Source organism: Dendrobates tinctorius, unplaced genomic scaffold, assembly GCF_039654945.1.
Source record: "Dendrobates tinctorius isolate UK_male_01 unplaced genomic scaffold, ASM3965494v1 ptg000203l, whole genome shotgun sequence".
Taxonomy (NCBI): Eukaryota; Metazoa; Chordata; class Amphibia; order Anura; family Dendrobatidae; genus Dendrobates; species Dendrobates tinctorius.
The window spans coordinates 14,645,321-14,667,356 of NW_027361870.1; positions in this window are offsets into that span (position 1 = coordinate 14,645,321).

Consider the following 22,036-nt stretch of genomic DNA (forward strand, 5'->3'; position numbering starts at 1 on the left):
TGTGCAGTATTGGCCTCTCTACACTCCTATACCTACTTGCATCTGGCAATCTGGCTTGCCAGTCTTAAGTCTTGTGCTACCTGGTGTGGAGTGTAGGTGTCGGTTGTTGGTAGAGGCATTTTGTAGTGTTGTTCCAAGACTGTTGCTTGGAGTTTTTGTCTGTGTGCAAAATCCACTTCCTCTCCTATTTGGTTTACATTCCTTTTCTCCCCGGTGGTTCCCTCTGTTGTCTGTGAGTGCATATTTGCATGAGTGCATATTTATCCCTGTAAATCCTTCCTTGTTTGGCTTGTGTATATTAATTCACTATTCCTTCCCACTTCCCTGTGTGGGGCAGGGGTGCAAATATAGGGCTGACTCAGGAGTTCAGCAAGGTACTTGACCCCGGCATCTTCACCATCAGAAGTAATCCGGAGAGCAGATATAGCTAATACACCCTAGCGCTTGGGATAAGGAAGGAGCCCCTGGCCCCGGGTAATCTGACAACAAAGTCGTGACACTAACCGTGGAAAACATATAAAGAACTTGCACGTGAAAAAACAGATGTGTCTTCTACAGAGCTGTTATTGTAGACATGTCAATAAGTTATAATAAATCCATATGTGTTTAAACTCTAAAATGTTGCCATTACTTCAATAAATGTTACTCTGTTCAAAGTAGCGAATGAAATTATTCTGAAAGTTAATACATAAATTTATAAGCAAATTGCTTAATTGTAATTAACAAGCAATTACAAAATAAAAATAAAAAATGATTAATGTGTTAAAATAAAGTGAAATTATTTCTGATGCGCAATCTTCAAGAAAACTGTTATTTAATCCTACAAGCGAGTAGAATGCAATTAGAAATGTGATAAAGAAATAATTATCAAATTTAGTTTGTGTGATTAATGCCAATAAATGCATTACATTTTCTTCAAATTGTACCAAGATGTATGATTATTTATATTTTGATCAATTTAAAAAATAAGTGCATGAGTCTCCACGGATATAAGATATCTAATGTAAATAGTTTGTATTATGAAAGCTGGTCCTCTTGGATGATCCTCTCCTCAATAAAGGGAATGTTGCCAGTTGTGTTGTATTTCTGGACGTTTTTCTGATTAAGTTCAAGATGACCTGGGAATATTTTGTTATACCATAACTATGACTTGTGTGATTTAGTTTCAAATTTTGTGCTTTTAAAAGGAACCTGTCAACAGGTTTTTAGACTTTAATCTAACACCATGTATGTAAAACATTTGAAATGTTGACTGTTTATACCTTTGTATTATAAGTTCATTTTTCTGTTTTCTAACAAATCAATTACCAACTGTTTTAGCAACGAGCTTGCAAGTGTAGGGGCTTTGCATGGATTTGTATCTCTTTGGCCTCTATCTCTTTTTCTCCTCCCAATGGCCTCCTTAGAGGGACTGACAGCTCACTCTTCTCTTTGATCTGCTCCCTCGACTGAAATCTTGCACGGATGCCATCATTCCTGGGGATGTCATATACGCAGTATTATACTGTTAACATTCAAGAGGCAAACTATCGATTTGTACATGCGCCACCCCCTCCTCTTGCAAACATTCCATCATACCCCCATTACTAAAAAAATTTTCTTTGATCACAACTGTTCTGGTAACTACATATCTGTCTCTAAATTCCGTTTCATGTCTAAACTCCTGGAGATCTTGGTCTATTTACGTCTAATCAGATAATTCTCTCAGCTGCTTCCTTATATAGCCCCTATAGGTTGTACACTTGCAGGAAGGACCCTCACACGTCTTGTTTAATAATTGAATTTTGTGTTACTCTGTAATGTCTGATATTCTTTGTACATGTACACTCTGATTTGTAAAGTGCTACAGATTAAATTGGTGCTATTAAAATAAATCTGCCTTTTTGTACCATAAATATTTCTTGCCAGAATAATGTCACAATCCATTTTTGGATCGATGTCAGATGTGGATCCTCATATATAACCTTTTTTCCTTTCAGGCCATCGGGGGTTAATATCAGTTTTTGCCCCCGGTGGCCGCTGGTGTAATGCATGGCTGGTCTATCTGTTGAGGCAGGTGGAAACCACTCCCACCTTCCTATATAAGTTCACCAGGTGCACCAGCTAACAGTTGTGATATTATTCCTCTTTAGAGACCAACCAAGCTGGAGTCAGGAGCAGGCTGTGCTGCAGTGGAGGTCCAGCTGTTTCCTTGTTCTGGTGCCTAACTCTGCTGTTTGGTGCTTAGCAGTAGATAAAGCTAAGTTTTGGTTTTCAGTGTTATAACCCCGTGGTGTCTGTATTTTTTTTTTTTTTGGTGCAGTTCTTTATTTCCTGTCTCACCTCCTGGGGAGGGGGTTGGGGGTTTAGCTCAGGGCTAAACAGGAGATAGGGACAGGTCGGGGACTTGGGCCTCACTACCATCAAGTGTACCCCCAAGTTAAGGAAAGTCAGGGCACCCCCTTAGCCTGAGGGGCAGTTCAGGGGCCCTGGTTCCACGTCTCCTGTTTTCCCCCTACTGTCATGTTACAAATAAACCCTTAATAAGAATTTAAATTTTGTTCCCAACCTAGAAAATTATCTCCTATCCCATGGCACTTGGCTTTCTCCTAAAGTTTCATACATAAGGAACTTGGCCCCCTTTTCCATTCTGATGGGTGATTGCAGAGACCCATTCTCAGTATCATTAAGAGTCCTAGCAGTCAAACCCCTTGCCACCAAAAAAACAGGATAGGCGAAAGCTATCCTGTTTAAACAGTCATTGTGAGAGATTTCAAGGTTGAGAATAGCCTTTAAAAGTAGTGGAAAGTTAAAACAAAATAAAAAAATAAAGCAGGTTTTTTTAATCGAAGGCCTCCCGTTCAAAACTGTGCAAAAGTTAGTGCAAAGACATAATGAAAAAATTGCATAATAATTATTATAAATTTCTACTGGATACCATGCTGGTAAACATCTTGCGCTCTATCGACAGTATTTATCTGCTCTTTACCGGTCTAAAATGTAACAGAATATCATGTTCTCATTATAAGCAATCTGAAAGGTCTCTTTACCTTGATGTTTCATCTTCTAAAAGGTCTCCATAGCCAAGATGTCAAAGAGATAAATATTATTTTCCTGGCCTTGAAAACAGACCAGCTTTTAAGTCTACCTTTGGGAAATCTCCAACTCTACGTGAAGAGAGATCAATCTGATGTATATATAAAAACAAAATCCATATTTTTGACAGGTTTAAAACAAAATTGTGCTTTCATTAAAGGAAACATCATATACCCAAAAAGCATATACATTAGAGTGTGTTGACAAGCTTTGGAACTATTTTGCAGTTATTGATTTCTGTGAAATCTTTTAAACTGAAAGGAAGCAAATGGAGATATTGTGCAGGTTTACCGCTGTTCTTTTCCACTTTATATTAAAGCTTCTGTGTTGGCGTGATTGAAATAAGTTTGTTCTCTTTCACCGACTGCTATAATTCTCCTGTCTACATGGGGTTCTAAGTTACGTGAATGGTTTATTCTGTGGAGCTTTGTAATTCTCTTGTATAGAACTTCATCCTTTTTTCATTATTCAGAAGCAGTGAATGAAGTTGTAGAAATTCTTCTAAGAAAGAGGTCATCACCTATTTCTCTAGAGGTTCTGAACTTTAGCATCCAGCAATTGCCATAGTAAATTTGTCCACTTAATTGATTTTATCTGCACCTTCTTATTTGAAGATCCTTTAAATTAATTTGCAATCTATACATTTCTAAAATCTAAATATTTTATAAAAACAAATATTATCGAAGTGAACAGGATGGGGTGGTGATGTGGGCAATAACAAATTTGAAATTCCCTTTTACAAAATGTTAAATTTGTCCGCTCACAGTAGGTCAAAATTAGGTCTATGCCTAAAAACATGGAAAGAACTTGAAAAAAGTTGTTTTTTTAATTAGAAATATAAGATTGTAATATTGTCCTTTGTACAGGGCCGGCCCGAGAGATTACGGCGCCCTAGGTGAAACTATTTTGTTGCGCCCCTACTATTCTTGGCAGTAGATGAAAACTTGGGATATAAATTTAGGAGCAAAATAAACCACAACAACAATGATTAATTAACTCTCTCCTAACTCTTTAATCTTCTGAGAAGTTGTATAGGACAAATATATACAAAGTAATCAATAACACAAAACAAAAACGACCATAGGTAATTAAAATTTTTGTTTCCTTGCCTTTTTTTTGAAAAGGATGACACTAAGTCACAGAGATTAATTTGTTTAGCAACTTCAGATTCTATCGAAATTGTTGCCAACCCAACCAACCTCTCTTGCGTCATATTTGCCCTTAAATATGTACACTTTTCTTTCCATCCCTAAAACTTTTTGCCTTTTGAAAAGATTTTTTATAATTTTTTCTATTTTTTCTCTGGCACCCCCTTTGGGTCGGAGCCCTAGGCGGCCGCCTAGTTCGCCTATACGTTCGGGCCGGCCCTGCCTTTGTAGTAAACCTAATTTTTGTGGACTTAGCCTGAATCAGTTAACTTGAAGGGATTGTCACAAAATTACAATGTATAGCCAACTGACAAAAAAGTTGATAAGTCTCTGGTTATTGGGGGGTCATGCCACACAGATTACCACTGATCATGAGAATTGACATTCAGTCTTCTTTAAAAGGGTGATCTGAACTCCAAGCAATTTTTATCCTAAATCCCTATCTATTTAGTACCATAAGCTAAACTATTTTCTAATATACTTGAATTAAAAATTCCATCTCCTTCCCTAATTACAGTAACTACACTATCTAACTTCTTTATTTTTCATTTCTTTTTTGATAATGCTTTGTTTGTGATTCCCAGTGCATGCTGGGATACTCAAACAAAGTGTTATATGGGGCAGAGGCTCTGGTCACTGCCACAGCTTCTGCTCCCTCCCTGAAATGAAGTGTCATCAGTGACTTTAGTTTCAGGGGCTTGGCTAGACCCTGCGTGAAGTGCACCATGTGATGTGCACAATGACAGCACACTCTCTATTGCCAGCTCAGATCAACAGTTATGAGACCGCAACAGAGTAGTATAAGACTACACGGTGTGTAAAGACCAACTCTGCCCCCCACGTGACATAACTGATCTCCGCAGGCCGGGTATTCTCCCCATACACTCTGTTGCCAGCTCAGTACTGCTGATCTAAGCCAGCAACAGAGAGCGTGCTGTCATTGCGCATTTTGTGCTGGAACTAGCCCAGCCCTGGAAACTAGCGTCAGTGATGATGCTTAATTTCAAGGAGGGGGTAGAGACTGTGGCAGAGATTGCAGCCTCTGCCCCCTGTTGACATTTGGCTTCAGTATCCCAGTATGTACTTCGATTCTCGTACTTCGAGCGTCATCAAAAGGATGTGGGAACAAAGCAGTTAGAAAGAATAGTTAGGGAAGGATAGGAAATTTTTAGTTCAAGTATTATAGAAAATAATTTTGATTATAGCACTAAATATAATGGTATTTAGGAGGAAAATAAATTTGAACTTTGGACCACCCTTTTAATGGAGAGGTGTTGGCGCATACAAATTGCTACTCATTGATAGTTTTTGGGACTGATAATCTTACATGTAACCATTGCCTCATTTAAATGAAGAGCATTGGACCTCTGCTCTCATGATCAGCCGAGATCCCAATAAGGTAGATAGATGAAAAGTTGTAATTCTGTGACAACTCCTTCCACTGTGTCTCTTTATCTTCCCTTAGTGAAATGAAATATTTTCTAATTAATGGCAATTCTAAACTTTTCACTAGCAAATTCTAGTCTTCTATTTTAACTATTTGTTTTGAATTTCAAAATGTCAGTCAAGAAAAGTTTTTCACTAAGTTGCTCAATAGCAGGGAATAAAATCAGCAAAGCATGGTCTAATATCCCAATGTATAATGTATTTGTCTACAGCTCTCATAGAGAGACTTGTTGATCACAATAATTTCCTTGAGGGGGATGTAAACATATTGTGGAATAATTGGTTATGTAGGTCATAAATATATTTCTACACAGTGATTATTTTTCCTCATTAATTGTGCCTTCTCTCACACATCCAACTCTAATTCTGACATTGCGTCATAAAAGAGATCGTCCATATCTTATGGTAAATTAGTTTCTCTCCTCCACTCCAATTCCGGATCGACCTTTTCATGCATTGGTGGATAAAAGACCAATGTCAAAGTTATATACATGCTTCCTAGACTTGGAAAGTTTCTTCTCTATATATTAAACCTTTGTCTCTGTGATGGATATTTAGAATAATATTATAGTCCATCTTCTTTACATCTAGTAATGTTAGAAACTTTTTAATGTCCAGTATTTTGACTATTTTGGGGTTCACAATGATAGATGGGCACAGCCTCAATCTCAGGTGCCTAGAGATGACCAGTAGAAGCAACTCTAGGGCACCATCCTTTTTTTTGCATGGAAATATTTCTGAATAATCTTCAGGGAGCATCGTTTTCATATATATTAATTTTTCCATTGATATTTAGGTCGCCAACCTAACTGATTAGCTGAAATCTGCTTTGAAAGCAAATGGATATTAGCGATGTATTGGGCAGAACACATCATCCTGTACATTGCTTAGAGATTTTGCTGAATATTTTTGTTTATCTCCTTTAGGTGAATGTACTGCAGTGTACAGCAGTAACCGCTAAGGAATGTACAAGACTGCTGTGTCCGGCTTCATACATGGCTTTTAGCAGGAGCTGGAGAAGAGTTCAGCCGATTGCTATGGGTGACGGGTGTCAGACCCCACTAATCTCATACTGATGGTCTATCCTATTGACAGGTTATTAATTGTTAAGGTTACGAATTGTTAAAGAGGTATTCCCATCTCCAAGATCCTATCACAATATGTAGTAAGTGAAATAATAATAATAATAATATTAGCAAATACCTCCAATTAGAAATGTAGTTTAGTTTATCTAATTCACTATGTCTTCCTCATGTGCAGGCATTGCAGGACCTTAGGTATCCATAGTTACGCCCACTAGCAACTAGTGGTTGTAACCATGGTTACCTAAGGTCCTGTAATGCCTGGACATGAGGAAAGAGACATTTCCAAAAAACTATACTACATTTCTGATAGGAGGTATTTGGTAATATTATTATAGTGCTTGAAAAACCACTATACTGTAATCCAAACGCTGCTAACTTCTTCTTCTTATTATTATTATTCAGTTGATTTCCGCAATTAATGTTGCCCGAACCGCTAAACGCACACTCTGTTGAGGTGTCGTTTCGAAGCCAGCGTCCACGAGAGGTGTGCTAAGTATTTTTCGTGTCGATCGGATTTGTAGTTTTTGCGCAATTTGCGTTAGAAAATTTTTTTCCCGTCATTGGAATGCACTCAATGCTTTTCAATGGGGAAATGTTGCCACAGAGAAAACATGCCCTGAGGCGAATGAAATGGCAGTTAAGCTCATGGATATGCGCAGGCACACCCAGTTACTATGCCAACGCGTACAAACTTCACATGACGCCCACAGGACACAGATTCTGGCAGATAATATCAGCTCTTAAAGCGAAACCCAGAGCACAAATGCAAATCTAGCTTCATCACATGACGCACGCCCCTGAGAGACAATGTGCGCCAAAGTGGATTTAGAAGCCCAGTGAGCCAAATTAGCTCTTAAACGGCCGACGCGCCTAAGTGATTCTTAAAGGGCCGGCGCACCAAAATGAGTCTTAAAGGGCCGGCGCGCCAAATCGAAAGCTGAGTGACTCCAGGATCCAAATCGGAGGCTGAGCCACCCCGGTCTCCAAATCGGAGGCTGATCGACCTTGGCCTCCAAATCGGAGGCTGAGCCACCCTGGCCTCCAAATCGGACCCAGAGTGGCCCCGCTCACCAAATCGGACCCAGAGTGGCCCCGCCCACCAAATCGGACCCTGAGGGCCCCGCCCACCGAATCAGACCCAGAGTGGCCCCGCCCACCAAATCGGACCCTGAAGGGCCCCGCCCACCAAATTAGACCCAGAGTGGCCCTGCCCACCAAATCGGACCCTGAGGGACCCCGCTCATTAAATCGGACCTTGAGGGGCCCGCCCACCAAATCGGACCCAGAGTGGCCCCGCCCAACAAATCGGACCCTGAGGGGCCCCGCCCAACAAATCAGACCCTGAGGGGCCCCACCCACAAAATCGGACCCTGAGGGGCCTCGCCCACCAAATCGGACCCTGAGGGGCCCCGGCCACAAAATCAGACCCTGAGGGGCCCCAACCACAAAATCGGACCCTAAGGGGCCCCAATCACAAAATCGAACCCTGAGGGGCCCCGGCCACAAAATCAGACCCTGAGGGACCCCACCCACAAAATCGGACCCAGAGGGGCCCCACCCACCAAATCGGACCCAGAGGGGCTCCACCCACAAAATCAGACCCTAAGGAGCCCCACCCACAAAATCAGACCGAGGAGCGCCGACCACAAAATCAGACCCTGGGGGCCCCAACCACAAAATCGGACCCTGAGGTGCCCCAACCACAAAATCAGACCCTGAGGGGCCCCGGCCACAAAATCGGACCCTGAGGGTCCCCGGCCACAAAATCGGACCCTGAGGGTCCCCATCCACAAAATCGGACCCTGAGGGGCCCTGGCCACAAAATCGGACCCTGAGGGGCCCCACCCACAAAATCAGACCCTGGAGGGACCCCACCCACAAAATCGGACCCTGAGGGGCCACATCCACAAAATCAGACCCTGAGGGGCCTTGGCCACAAAATCAGACCCTGAGGGGCCCTGGCCACAAAATCGGACCCTGAGGGGCCCCACCCACAAAATCGGACCCTGAGGGGACCCACCCAAAAAATCAGACCCTGAGGGGCTATACCCACAAAATAGGATCCTGAGGGGCCACACCTACAAAATTGGACTCTGAGGGGCCCCACCCAATAAATCGGATCCAGAGTGGCCCCACCCACCAAATTGGACCCCCTGAGGGGACCCACCCAAAAAATAGGACCCTGAGGGGCTATACCCACAAAATAGGACCCTGAGGGGCCACACCTACAAAATTGGACCCTGAGGGGCCCCACCCAATAAATCGGACCCAGAGTGGCCCCACCCACCAAATTGGACCCTGAGGGGCCCCGCCCACAAAATCAGACCTTAAGGGGCCCCACCCACAAAAAAGGACTTTGACGGGCCCCGGCCACAGATTCGGACCCTGAGGGGCCCCAACCACAAAATCAGACCCTGAGGGGCCCTGCTCACAAAATCAGACCCCATGGGGCCCCACCCACCAAATTGGACCCTATGGGGCCCCAACCACAAAATCGGACTCTGAGGGGCCCCGCCCACCAAATTGGACCCTGAGAGGCCCCACCCACAAAATCAGACCCTGAGGGGCCCCAGCCACAAAATCGGACCCTGACGGGCCCCACCCACAAAATCGGACCCTGAGGGGCCCCGGCCACAAAATCGGACCCTGAGTGGCCCCGGCCACAAAATCGGACCCTGAGGGGCCCCGCCCACAAAATCGGACCCTGAGGGGCCCCGCCCACAAAATCGGACCCTGAGGGGCCCCGCCCACAAAATCGGACCCTGAGGGACCCCACCCACCAAATTGGACCCTGAGAGGCCCCACCCACAAAATCAGACCCTGAGGGGCCCTGGCCACAAAATCAAACCCTGAGGGACCCCACCCACAAGATCGGACCCTGAGGGGCCCCAACCACAAAATCAGACCCTGAGGGGCCCCGCCACAAAATCGGACCCTGAGGGGCCCCGCCCACCAAATTGGACCCTGAGAGGCCCCACCCACAAAATCAGACCCTGAGGGGCCCCAGCCACAAAATCGGACCCTGAGGGGCCCCACCCACAAAATCGGACCCTGAGGGGCCCCGGCCACAAAATTGAACCCTGAGGGGCCCCGGCCACAAAATCGGACCCTGAGGGGCCCCGCCCACAAAATCGGACCCTGAGGGGCCCCGCCCACGAAATCGGACCCTGAGGGACCCCGCCCACCAAATTGGACCCTGAGAGGCCCCACCCACAAAATCAGACCCTGAGGGTCCCTGGCCACAAAATCAAACCCTGAGGGACCCCACCCACAAGATCGGACCCTGAGGGGCCCCGCCCACCAAATTGGACCCTGAGAGGCCCCACCCACAAAATCAGACCCTGAGGGGCCCCAGCCACAAAATCGGACCCTGAGGGGCCCCACCCACAAAATCGGACCCTGAGGGGCCCCGCCCACAAAATCGGACCCTGAGGGACCCCGCCCACAAAATCGGACCCTGAGGGACCCCGCCCACCAAATTGGACCCTGAGAGGCCCCACCCACAAAATCAGACCCTGAGGGGCCCTGGCCACAAAATCAAACCCTGAGGGACCCCACCCACAAGATCGGACCCTGAGGGGCCCCGCCCACCAAATTGGACCCTGAGAGGCCCCACCCACAAAATCAGACCCTGAGGGGCCACACCCACAAAATCGGACCCTGAGGGGCCCCGGCCACAAAATCGGACCCTGAGGGGCCCCGCCCACAAAATCGGACCCTGAGGGGCCCCGCCCACAAAATCGGACCCTGAGGGACCCCGCCCACCAAATTGGACCCTGAGAGGCCCCACCCACAAAATCCGACCCTGAGGGGCCCTGGCCACAAAATCAGACCCTGAGGAGCCACACCCACAAAATCAGACCCTGAGGGGCTACACCCACAAAATCAGACCCTTAAGGATCCCGGCCACCAATTCAAGCCCTGAGGAGCCCAGGCCACTGTATCGGATCCTGAGGGACCCCATCCACCAAATCAGACCCTGAGGCCAAAGTGGCATCCACAGTTAAAACGGATCCTGAGTTGAAAGTCTTGCAGGGGCAGCAGGCAAGTCTCTCTTAAAGGGGCAGCCCAGGCACCATTTCAAAGCACTATCTGCACTTCCTTCAGGAAATACACATCTAGTTATTACACCTATTACATATTGGGATGGGATTTTGGAGATAGGAATATTCCTTTAAGTCATAGACAACCCCTGTAATAGAACCAAGTTATGCAAGTAATGGATAAATATGGTAACATAATGAATCATTTTACAAACATTAGGCACAGAGCTAAACTTAGACAAATAGAACATGGCTCAGGGCTGCATATGCTTCATGTCGGTGGTCGCTAGGTGACGAGGCATCCTTCTCTTTCCTTTTTTAGCAGTGTGACACAGTGAATGTGTGTCCATATGTTCCGATTTTCCTTAAAATAAGAGCAAAATGCAGTTTTTCCACAATTTTTGTGAAAATCGGACAATGTGAACATAGGTTTACTGAACAGGATTGCTGCATGATGGAGCACCTGTCAGTCAAAAGTACTGACAAGCTCTCCTCCAATTAATCAGTTCTCAATTAGTTTAATGCCTATGCAAGCTGCTTGGAACAGAAGGGCCTTTGAGCACTAATATCAGCGAATGCATCTTTCAGCTTTAGGACTGATATGATATTCTCCATAATAAGAGGCATGGGGCCAATTGAAGGAGAGCGGACCCTCTGTGCTTATGCTACTGCAGCAGAGCAGCTTCTTTTAGGTTTGGGGGCAGAGTTACTGAGAGAACATGTCGGAAGCTTGTTCATTCAGGTGTTCAATGGGGGCTTTGCTGGCCCCCATATGAGCTTATCAAGGGGAGGCATGTGGGTGTAACTTTTATCTAATAAAGAGCAGAATTTTGATGTCTATTCTGTCATACTGAAGGACATAGTTTACTGTGAGAGTGTTCCATTTACACAATCGGAGTGCTTCCCTCCATAAAGATAAGAGCCATTCCTGCCACATAAGGTTTAGTCATTCTCTTTCGTTATTCCTTTTTATTGTATGTAATTATATATCACATTATTTTGTTCCCATTTTTGTATATTTTTTATTTTCAAAATATTTTTATTAGGCATTTTAACAGATTTTACAAAACATGCTCTTTGTTTGTGTAATAATTCGCATTGATAAGTAGGGGAAAAGGGGAAGGAAAGGGTTTGGGATAGGGAAGGGAGAGAAAGAATTTTTAATAGTAACAAAGACAGATCTGTAAAGACTTGAATATCTACTTCAATATTGAACTGTCTTGGTCTTCCATGAATTTCTATGTTCAAACTATGTACATTGAAAATAGCAAGAAAGCTACCTTTAACACAAAAAAAGAAAAAAGTCATCAACAAAGAAACCTTAACTAATCTAAGACTTGGTATTTAGTGTTCCATAAGCTCCATTTTTTGTCGTATTTATGCAAGCATCCATTTGCTATTGAGAATTTTAAGTCCAAGGTATTATGCGTCTTTAGTCTATCCACAATGTCAGAGAACCTTGGTATGTCAGTTCTCCTCCAGAAGGTGGCTATCATATTTTTAGTTATCAGTAAAAGATGTATTATGACTTTTTTAGTTGAGTGGTGTACGTCCTCCATGTCTAAGAAAAAGAGAGCTGTTTGAGGGGAAAGAGTAAAGTTCTTATCAAGAAGTCCACCAATATATATGAAAATCTTATTCCATAACTCTGTGAGAGCTGGGCATGTCCAGAATATGTGTTTCAAATCTCCCTTGAACCCACACCCTCTCCAACATAATGGGGATGAATCTGGTTTGAAATGTGCTATCCTAGAGGGAGTAAGGTACCATCTTGTTAATAATTTGTAAAATGATTCGTGAAGCGGTATTGATATATTTGAAGAATATGAATCTTTTATTGCCCTCTCCCATTGATCTTTTGTTGCGCAGAACTGGAGATTAGAGTTGAGCGATACCGTCCGATACTTCAAAGTATCGGATCGGAATGGATCGGCCGATCTTAAAAAAAAGTATCAGTATCGCCGATTCCGATACCGGAAGTCCCATTCAAGTCTATGGGACTTCCGGTATCGGAATAAGAAAAACCCTGTTTTTCCCTTGTACAGCCTCTCTGGGGTCTGTACGGGCCTTTCGGGGGGCTGTGCCGGCCTGCCAGGGGGTCTGTGCAGGCTCCGGTGGTCTGTGCCGGCCTGCCGGGGGGCTGTGTCGGCCTGCCGGGGGGGCTGTGCAGGCTCCGGTGGGCTGTGCCGGCTTGCCGGGGGGCTGTGCAGGCTCCGGTGGGCTGTGCCGGCCTGCCGGGGGGCTGTGCCGGCCTGCCGGTGGTCTGTGCAGGCTCCGGTGGGCTGTGCCGGCCTGCCGGGGGGCTGTGCAGGCTTCGGGGGTCTGTGCAGGCATCGTCCGATGGGACTACAAGTCCCATCGGGCGATGCCTGATTGACACATTAGCCAATGATGGGACAGTAGTAGTCCCATCATCCGGCTAATGTGTTGAATGTAAAAAAAAAAAAAAAAAATTACATGCTACATACATGCTACATTCATACTACATATATACTACATGCAACATACATACTACATATATACTACATGCATGCAACATGCATACTACATATATACTACATGCATGCAACATGCATACTACATATATACTACATGCCACATACATACTACATATATGCTACATATATACTACATGCATGCTACATACATACTGCATGCTACATACATACTACATATATACTACATACATACTACATATATACTACATACATACTACATGCTACATACATACCACATACATACTACATACATACTACATACATACTACATGCTACATACATACTACATATATACTACATGCATGCTACATACATACTACATGCAACATACATACTACATATATACTACATGCATGCTACATACATACTACATATATACTACATACATACTACATGCTACATACATACCACATACATACTACATACATACTACATACATACTACATGCTACATACATACTACATATATACTACATGCATGCTACATACATACTACATGCTACATATATACTACATGCTACATACATACTACATGCATGCTACATACATACTACATACATACTACATGCATGCTACATACATACTACATGCTACATACATACTACATATATACTACATGCATGCTACATACATACTACATGCTACATATATACTACATGCTACATACATACTACATGCATGCTACATACATACTACATACATACTACATGCATGCTACATACATACTACATGCTACATACATACCACATACATACTACATATATACTACATGCATGCTACATACATACTGCATGCTACATGCATGCTACATACATACTACATACATACTACATGCTACATACATACCACATATATACTACATACATACTACATACAATACATTCATACAATACATACATAGACATACAGTACATATAACATAGAGTAACATACTTACCAATACTTGTCACATTGTTCCCCGAAGCCATTGTCTTTTAAAGGAAAAAATATTAACATAACAAACCACAAAAATACTCACCCACGATCCGAAGCAGTCCACGAGTGTGTCCCACGACGATCTTGGGTAGAGAACTGCAGCATCAGCTGATGCCGCCGTTCTCTACGGGCTGCAGGAATCCAATGACGGAAGGTAGGTATCCTTCCGCACTGTATTCCTCCGCCACTTAAAAAAAAAAAAAGTCCCTAGTCTCACTTTATGCCATTGCTGCGTGGGAAATTCCCACACAGCAATGGCATAAAGTGAGACTAGGGACTTTTTTTTTTTTTAAGTGGCGGAGGAATACAGTGCGGAAGGATACCTACCTTCCGTCATTGGATTCCTGCAGCCCGTAGAGAACGGCGGCATCAGCTGATGCTGCAGTTCTCTACCCAAGATCGTCGTGGGACACACTCGTGGACTGCTTCGGATCGTGGGTGAGTATTTTTGTGGTTTGTTATGTTAATATTTATTCCTTTAAAAGACAATGGCTTCGGGGAACAATGTGACAAGTATTGGTAAGTATGTTACTCTATGTTATATGTACTGTATGTCTATGTATGTATTGTATGAATGTATTGTATGTAGTATGTATGTAGTATATATGTGGTATGTATGTAGCATGTAGTATGTATGTAGCATGCATGTAGCATGCATGTAGCATGCAGTATGTATGTAGCATGTATGTAGTATATATGTAGTATGTATGTGGTATGTATGTAGCATGTAGTATGTATGTAGCATGCATGTAGTATGTATGTAGTATGTATGTAGTATGTATGTAGCATGCATGTAGTATGTATGTAGTATGTATGTAGCATGTAGTATGTATGTAGCATGCATGTAGTATATATGTAGTATGTATGTAGCATGTAGTATGTATGTAGCATGCATGTAGTATGTATGTAGTATGTATGTAGTATGTATGTAGCATGTAGTATGTATGTAGCATGCATGTAGTATATGTGTTATGTATGTAGCATGCATGTAGTATGTATGTAGTATGCATGTAGTATGTATGTAGTATATATGTGGTATGTATGTAGTATGTATGTAGCATGCAGTATGTATGTAGCATGCATGTAGTATATATGTAGTATGTATGTAGTATGTATGTAGCATGCATGTAGTATGTATGTAGCATGCATGTAGTATGTATGTAGCATGCATGTAGTATGTATGTAGTATGTATGTAGTATATATGTAGTATGTATGTAGCATGTAGTATGTATGTAGTATGTATGTAGCATGTAGTATGTATGTAGTATGTATGTAGCATGTATGTAGTATGTATGTAGCATGTAGTATGTATGTAGCATGCATGTAGTATATATGTTATGTATGTAGCATGCATGTAGTATGTATGTAGTATGTATGTAGCATGCATGTAGTATGTATGTAGTATATATGTGGTATGTATGTAGTATGTATGTAGCATGCAGTATGTATGTAGCATACATGTAGTATATATGTAGTATGTATGTAGCATGTAGTATGTATGTAGCATGCATGTAGTATGTATGTAGTATTTTTTTTTTTTTTTTAACATTTAACACATTAGCCGGATGATGGGACTACTACTGTCCCATCATTGGCTAATGTGTCATTCACTGTCATGGTAGCAGGCATCGCCAGATGGGACTTATAGTCCCATCGGACGATGCTTGCACAGACCCCCGGACATCAGCACAGCCCCCCGGGAGGCCGGCACAGCCCCCCGGCAGGCTGGTACAGACCCCCACAGGCTGCACAGACCACCGGCAGGCCGGCACAGCCCCCCGGCAGGCCGGTACAGACCCCCACAGGGTGCACAGACCACCGGCAGGCCGGCACAGCCCCCCGGCAGGCCGGTACAGACCCAGGGCAGTCCACACAGCCCCCCGGCAGGCCGGCACAGCCCCCCGGCAGGCCGGTACAGACCCCGGGCAGTCCACACAGCCCCCCGGCAGGCCGGCAGAGACCCCCGGAAGGCCCGAAATGACGGCGCATCATGATGCGCACACACCGCGCATCATGATGACGTCAGGCTGTCAATCAACTTTGAACTTCCGATTCCGACTTCCGATATTGAAAAAATATCGGAAGTCTGTATCGGAATTCCGATACAGCAAGTATCGGCCGATACCCGATACTTGCGGTATCGGAATGCTCAACACTACTGGAGATCCTTCTCCCACTTGAACATATATTTGTTTTTTGTGAAATCGCTATCCTTATTGAAAGAGCTGTAGAGGAATTTAGTGCTCCAGAAAATTTTATGGTTTGAATTGTTTAAAAGGAAGTGAATTACTTCTGTTTTCGGAGGGACCATGCTAATAAATTTTTGTAGGTACTCCTTGATTATGCAATATTGTATAAAGCCTGAGGAGGGTAGATTGAATTTGTTTCTTATCTCGGAAAAACTGAGTAATTTATCCATTGCGAGAATATCTCCCAACTTTCGAATGCCATTTTTTGGCCATATTTCAGGTACAGAGAATCCGTAGACAGAAGCAATCAGGGATATTGGGAAATTTTCTTTCAGTTTTGACTCCCCAGTTTTATTCAGTGAGGCAAGATGATCCCAAGCTTGGGTAATTGCCAGAAAAATAGGGTGATTTAGTCTGTATTTTTTTAGATTGAATATATGGTTGAGAAGAAGATTTTTAAGGGGGCATGAAGTGCTATGGTCTCTTTCTAGTACCATCTAAGATGGTTTGACATCCTCATTTATCCAGTATTGGCTTTGTTTGATTAGGATGGCGTGGTAATAAGCTAGGATGTTTGGGATCCCCATTCCTCCATTGTATTTATGTTTATAGAGAATTGTTCTGTCTACTCTAGCTCTTTTCTCTCCCCAAACAAAGGAGAAGATTTTTTTTGTTGCAGCTATTAAAGAATGTTATTGGAAAGGTAAGAGGGAGAGCCCTAAAAATGTATAATAGTTTCGGGAGAATCACCGTTTTTATTCCTAGCACTCTGCCCATCCACGACAAGCCTATGTATTTCCAGGGTTGGAGGTCTTTTGTGATAGTGGCCAGAAATGTCATGCAATTTGCATTAACTGTGTTGCGTACTGTTTTTTTTAAACACAATACCTAGGTGTGATATTTGTTCCTCTTCCCAACCAAACTCTGATTTATTTTTAATAGAGTTTATTGTGGTGTTTGAAAGGTAGAATTGCAAGATTTTCGATTTACTATTATTAATTTTAAAGTTTGATATTTGTGAAAATTCCTCTATTATCTCGAGCAATGTTGCTATGGATTGTATCGGATTTGTTAGTGATAGCAACATATCGTCTGCAAATAGACTTAATTTGAATTGTTTAGACGGGGTGTTGATCCCCGTGAGTTTTTCATTTATGCGAATTGCTTCGGCTAATGGTTCTATCGCCAAGGCGAACAGCAGTGGCGAGAGGGGGCACCCCTGTCTTGTCCCATTATTTATATAGAATGATTTGGATAAGGTGTTATTTGTGTAGATTTTGGCACTTGGCTGGGAGTATAAAGTGAAAACCATTTCTATCCATTTGTTGTTGAAACCAAAATTTAGAAGAACAGTTTTTAGGTAAGACCAGTTGACCCTGTCAAAAGCCTTTTCGGCGTCTAATGTTAGGAGTATTGAGGGGGTTCGGGTAGAGTTAATTCTATTAATAATGTTGATAAGCCTCCTAGTGCTGTCAGATGTTTGTCTGCCTTCAATGAAGCCTGATTGGTCATCGTTGATTAGTTTTGGTAGGATTCCTTTTAATCTTGTGGCTAGTATTTTGGAAAAGATTTTTATATCTGAATTTATCAGGGAAATTAAGCGAAAGTTTTTCACTTCTTCTAGATTATTTGGTGTCTTGGGAATCACAATGAGAGTTGCTTCCAACATCTCCCCAGGGAAAGTCCGACCCCCCAAAACTTGGTTAAAAATCTTTGCCATATAAGGGATAAGAATATCTGCAAAATTTTTGAAGTATTCGTATGTTAGACCGTCTGGGCCAGGCGATTTTTGTAACTTTAGTGAGTTTACCGTTTCTATAATTTCTGAGATTGGTATAGGTGAGTTAAGTTGTGAAAGGTCTGGTGGGCTGATTTTAGGAAGTTGTAGTTTCTTAATGAACTCATTTATTTTTGGGGGATCTGGTTGAGGAATTGCGTTCTCTCCGTTTAAGTTATATAGTTTTCTATAGTAAGATGCGAATTCCTTTACAATATCAGTCGGGTGTTGTTTTGTATCTCCGGCTGCGTTTTTAATTTTGTATATTCTACTATGGACTCTCTCATTCTTCAGTTTGGACATCATGAATCTCGTTGGCTTGTTCGTTTCAGAGTATACTTTAAACTTCGATACTTTAACGATTTTATCAAAGTCATCAACGATAGCCCTATTTAATTCTTGTCTCAAATTGAGGATTTCCCTGTAAATTTGCTGTGATTTTATGTTAGTTTTAGAGAGATCATTTTCCTTTGAATTTATTTGTTTTTGTATAGTTTTAATTTTTTCTCTTTTTTTCGAATTGTGTCTTGCTGCAATTTGGATCAATTTCCCTCTTATTACCGCCTTATGTGCGCACCACACTGTGAGTGGGTTCACCTCCTCTGTGTCGTTTTCTTTAAAATATTGTTTTAATGTCGTGGCAATTTTGTTTCTATATCCTGGAATGTTCAGTAGGAAATTATTGCACCTCCATAATGTGTAATTTTTAAAAAAAGGGCCAATCCACATTTCTGATACGATGGGAGAATGGTCCGAGATTGATCTGTCTAGTATGGATGAGTTTTTTATTTTAGTGAGAGTGAATACGTCTGTGAGAAGCAAGTCTATTCTCGCAGAAGTTTTATGTGCTGATGAGAAATGTGAATACTCTCTGGATGAAGAGTTTAGACACCTGAATGTGTCGTATAGTTCGTTATTTTGAATCCTTTTATTAAGACTACCCGATAATTGGCGAGTTGAAGAAGTGGAGTCCAAATCTCCGTCAGGCACCATATTAAAGTCTCCCAGAATGAACAGATTGCCCTTCTTTTTTAACTGTACTTTCCTCATCCCTTTATTGAGAAAACTCAGTTGTTTTGTGTTAGGGCAGTACACATTAACAATTGTACATTGAGACGAGTTAATTTCACAGATCAGAATATGGTACCTGCCGGCGGGGTCCACCACCTCCTCTAATGAGGAAAATTGAAATGGCACTGTGTTTTTTATTAACGTGATTACTCCTGCCTTTTTTTTGGGAGATGAGGATGAGAAAGAGTGTAGAAAGTCCCTGTGGGTGAAGTCTGGATGATTACCTTTTTTAAATTTCGATTCCTGAATGCAGACGACGTCTGCATGTGAATGCTTAATTTCTTTCCACAATGTGTACCTCTTCCATGGGCTGTTAAGCCCTTTGACATTGTAGGACAGACACTTTAGTTGCATAGTTTGAAGTGTCAAAGGAGCTGTAGGAACACCAAGAAAAAAAACAAAAAAGGTTTAACAATCAGAAACAAATGGATTTGTCAAATACAATATAATATAACTGGTATGAGCAAGAAATTCAAGACTGGGTCTTTTCCCTGAGGAAGTCTCGACCTGTTGGGGGAAGAGTTCATGAAAAAGAAGAAAGCTCTCCATTTTTACCCCATGGTTATTGAGACGATAGCCCTGAATTTTCCGAAGTCTCTTTAGTTCTTTAAAGTCAAATCAGGAATGAGGTTTGAATAATGCCATACCCTCCTCCAAGGTGTTAATCACTACGAATTTATCTCTATGGTTGAACATCAGTTTAGTGGGGAATCCCCATCTGTACTGGATATTTTTTCCTCTTAAAATGTCTGTTAAAGGCTTGAAAGATCTACGAGTGTCCAGAGTATGTTTTGAGAGATCTGTAAATATTTTTAGTTGGTGATAAGGTTCCGGGAGCGAACCCTTGGTTTTGACGTAATTCTGTATCTTTTCTTTGGTGCCAAAAAAATGTAGTCGAAGGATCGTATCTCTTGGTTTGTCTGCTTTGATGCCTTGGGGTTTAGGGAGTCTATGGATTCTGTCAATGCATAGATCTAGAGCATTGAGGTTTGGTATTGTTTTTTTGAAAATAGTTTTGACAAATTCTGGTAGTTCTGATTGGCTTACTTCTGGAATACCCCTGATTTTCAAATTATTTCTCCGACTCCTGTCCTCTAAATCTGCCATTTTGGTTCTGAGATCGTTAATTTCTTTTTTTAAAACTATATTTTGGCTGGTTAGTGATTCTGTCTTATTTTCATGGTCAATCATTTTGGATTCATAGATCTCCAGTTTTTGGGTAAAATCTCTGCAGAGCTCCTCGAAAGAGGCATTATGTTTAGCAAAGCCCGAGTTTAGTTTTTTGTCAATCAGTGAGGTTATTTTTTGAAAGAATATTTCTTCGTGGCTCATTTTTGGAGTCTTTTGTTCAGATTCTGGTCGGTCTTTTTTATTTTTATTTTCTGAGTCCAAATTTCTCTCCTCTTCTGGAGCACTTCTCTTGGTCGAGACAGAAGTATCCATCAGCTGACTCGATGCTGAGGAGGCAGCTGTCGCAGAGGGTGAGTTTTTGCTCCTAGTAATTGGGGTGGTATTTTGAGAAGTGGATTTAGCACTGTTTGATTGCGTTGTTATTTTATGAGTTTTGTAGTCATCAGCTTTTTGGGGAGATCTGAACTTAATTGGACTCAACAGGGTGGGAATATCTGTATTTGATCTGGAGTAAGATGCAGAGGCTTTCCTTTGGCTTTGTAGTGGTTTTTTAATTTCAGACTTTTGTTCCATTTGGGAATTATGATATATAAGCGAGTTATTTAGAAAGAGTCCCCTAATTTGAGTGGACCAATTCCCGGCTTTAAATAAGTAAGGCGGCAAGAGGGACACCTTCCGTGTATCTTCTCTGTTGTCACGGAGAAATATTTATTTATCCACCAGGTGGAGCTGTGGCACTGATAGGAGTCACTAGGTCAGACTTTGTTATGGGTACTATGTACCTTAAAGATTTATTCTCTGTATCAATCCACAGAGTCTGCTTTACATTCCACAGCGTTACTCCCTGTCCCTCAATAAATGGCGATTTCCCCTACAGCACTTCCCGTCCGCTTTATGTAAAACGCGCGCTCTGCAGGCTATACTTCTACAGCCTGACTCCCGGTTCCTTGAACATTGGAGTGTATATATTACCCTTTGTGATGTTCCACAGCAGGCTTCCCGCTTAAACAGTAACCCCATCTCCCTCTCAAATATTAGTGCTGGGATGGTAATTTACTAAGCATAGATCATATCAAGTTCCACAATATTAGCTCCCGCTGGTCAGTCTAGGGTACAACCCCTTCTTTACACTTGCTGAGCGCTAGAGTCTATGGAGGATTCCCGTTACCGGGCTTACCTTGTGCCCCTACTTGCAGGGAGGGCACTGACGCTGCTGAGGGGTCTGTAGCGGTCTGGAGCGCTGTTCACTGAAAACAGTGCGGCTCCCTCTCTTGTCTTTTGCCACAGTCCGCGGCTCTCGTTTACTGGCACCTCTATGTGTCCAGCTGCACTGTCCTCCGGTAGATATGTGTGTAAACGCCTGCACAGCGGTGTCCTCAGCGATGATCCGGGTAAGGCTCAGGAGCGGTCACCGTCAGTCTCGGGTCCTCGCTGCGTCTGCATTTGGCAATGTAGCGGCGTGTAAGAGCAGGAGCCCCGGCTATGAATCAGGTGGCACTTAAGCTACTGCCGCCTCTCCAGAAAGCTTCTCCGCAGCTGCGGTCTCAAAATTTTAGATCCCCACGCTTCCTCAGCTGGCAGGCGGTGGTACTCTTGAT